This window comes from Coptis chinensis, chromosome 3 (assembly GCF_015680905.1).
Source record: "Coptis chinensis isolate HL-2020 chromosome 3, ASM1568090v1, whole genome shotgun sequence".
NCBI classification, from domain to species: domain Eukaryota; kingdom Viridiplantae; phylum Streptophyta; class Magnoliopsida; order Ranunculales; family Ranunculaceae; genus Coptis; species Coptis chinensis.
This window is the reverse complement of record NC_141458.1, coordinates 31,234,399-31,237,308: the sequence shown is the minus strand read 5'-3', so window position 1 is coordinate 31,237,308 and position 2,910 is coordinate 31,234,399. Positions and strand designations below refer to the sequence as shown.

Sequence of the window (2,910 nt, the reverse complement as noted above, 5' to 3'; positions counted from 1 at the left end):
CCCCCAAATATTTTTAATTTGTTACCCGTTTTTCATGGATTAGACCATGAAAAACCTTATCAGCACATGCGTAGGATTGAACAAGTCCTAACAACATTCCACCATCCTACGGTTGGTATGGAACAAATTAAATTAAGGGTATTCCCTTTCACCTTAGCCGATAAGGCGGCGTCTTGGTTAAATGCCCAAACGCCTAATTATGTGGACTCGTGGGCTAAACTTGTTCAGCTGTTTATGAAACATTTTTACCCACCCTTAAAGACGGATGAGATGCTTTCCAAGATTCATTTCTTTCGACAAAATCCTCATGAAACATTTTCAGAGGCTTGGAATCGTTTCACCGATCTCCTTATAGAGTGTCCACATCATAACTTAGCGAAAGACACGTTAGTTCGTGCCTTTTTCAAAGGACTTTTACACCACCATAAAGAAGTCCTTGACATAATGAATGAGGGTAGTTTCTTAAGCAAAGGAGCTTCGAGGCTTATAAATTTTTTAGAGGACCAAACTAAAAGCTTAAAATAACAACTGGGGTAGTGACGATTACTCCGCTCGCTAGTTCTTCTTCAACAGATTAAGGCTACCAAGATGTTTGAGGTTAAATCGAGCTGAGCTTAAAACTCTAATTGAATCCCTCACAAAAAGGTAGAGGCTATTTACATACAACAAAAGCCAATCCCCATCATGAATGTAAATTCAAATCCATGTAGTTTCTGTTGGAGCCACGAGCATCCCGACTCCCAATCGTCCTATAGCCTATGAACAGGCTTGTTCCATTAATAGTGAACCTAACGCCCCTTGGAGACAAAATCCCAACTTTGGTTGGAGAAATAACCAAAACGTCACACCTCAAGGGTATAATAACCAATATGTTAGGCCTACGCACAGCTTTAACCAAGCCCCACTACGACAAGGACAGGGTCAGGGGAATTTTAATAATTATAACAACCAAGTGCAACCTCGACAAGGTCAAGCACAAGGTCAAAGTAGTTATAATAATTATAATGCTAGTAGAGGTATCGTTCCGGTAAATAATAACTACCCAAATCCACCCATAAATAATTCACTTGAAATAGTTCCAGTCACACCACCCGTGACTACTACACCCACACAACCGGATCGTCTTGACACCTTCATACAAGTGAGCCAAAAACTTTTCCAAACCATGGCTCAATCTAACCAACAGCTTCTACAATCCGTTAATAATTTAACCAAACAGTTGGCTCAAGATAAAGCCCAACCCAAAGGTGTGTTTCCAAGTAACGAAATACCTAATCCTAAAACAACAAATACAGCCTTTGAGGTAACCGATAATACTAGTAGTGAATATGAAAATGTATGTAAGCTAAAGGCCATCACCACTCTCCGTTAAAGCAGAGTGGTTGATAACAAAAGTAACTATGCCTATAGTTACCACACCAAGAGTCCCCTACACCTGCTATATTACTAGATACGAAATAGAAATGAAGAGCCTACCAATCGTAGAGGTACCAATTACAACAAAACCTAAGAAACAGGAAGCCACGGTTAAACACCCAGGTAATACCATTGCTAAATATAGACAGAAACCACCGTTTCCACAAAAATTAGCCATGTTAACTAGGGATACAAATTCTGAGGAGATTAGAGATGTTTTAAGAATATAACTATAAACCTTCCCTTCCTCGAAGCTATAAAAAGCTACCACACCATGCTAAGTTTCTTAAGGAATTGTGTACTACTAGGCGAAGACCAATATACCAAAAGACGCCTTTTAACGGAACAATTCCCAACTCTATCCGAACATAATGGAATTGTTAAGTACAAGGACCACGGTCCTCCCTTTATAATGCACCTTAGGAGATTCCTATACTGACGACAATCGTTATTAGACTTGGGGGCTAGTGTAAACTTACTCTCATTTTATTTGTATAGAAAAATAGGTCTAGGCGAGATGCAACCCACTAGAATGGCGTTGCAATTAGCGATCGGTCTATTAAGTATCCTAAGGGTGTCGTCGAAAATGTTCTCGGTAAAAATTCGAGGATTTTTACTATCCGCAGATTTTGTCATCCTCGATCTGAGAAGTCGTTAATGACTCGTCCCATCATCTTAGGGCGACCTTTTAAAGCAACCGCCAATCGCGCTCATTAATTGTCGCGATGGTTCAATGTCCATGTCTTTTGGCCATCTTCTTTTTGAAGTCAATGTTTTAAAACAAAGACACCACGCTTACCCGATTAGTCTATGGATGGAGAGGTTAGCATGATCGAGGCGTTGCTCGAGATTATTTCAACAACACGTTCCCCGATAATCATATGCCCAAATTTCTTTCCTTTGGAAGTTCAGACTCAACATTTCCATCCCTACACTAGTCGATACACATATATTACGGATGAGGATGAGATAGATGACTTTCTCAAAGATGTAGAGGACTATCATAGTAACGAGGATATGACCAATCTAGATGAGCAATTCGATGAGTTTCTTCGAGAAGGTGATGAATCACCCTATCAAGAACTACTTTGCACAACATCCACCTCGATTCCCCTCCTTCCACCCTTTTAAAGGAATCTCGAGTTTGCACTCGATCCTTTTGTTTCTCCCGTGCTACATAATTTTTTAAATCCACCTAGTAAACAACTACTTCAGAAGGATAAACCATTTGACACCTTCATTTTCAGAATTGAGACAGTCCCTACACACACAATGAATGAGTTTTGTGCTAAAACCACATCCTCATTGTTTATAGGCTGTCTTTCTACAACTTATCCATATCCACCATATTCTTCACAACCATTCACTTTTCCACCCTTATTTACTAGAACACCCACTCATTCAAAAATGAAAAATAAGGTGCATGATAGGTTACATAATAGGGTTATCCGACTTCGCTTTCATTTCACTAGGTTGAGTCATGGGAAATCTTGG

General features: G+C 39.7%; 1 pseudogene; it reads right to left on the bottom strand.

Moving 5' to 3' along the window:
- Positions 1–280: 280 nt before the first annotated feature.
- LOC147509160 (small nucleolar RNA R71) lies at positions 281–374 on the bottom strand (annotated as a pseudogene).
- Between the last annotated feature and the right edge of the window lie 2,536 nt (positions 375–2,910).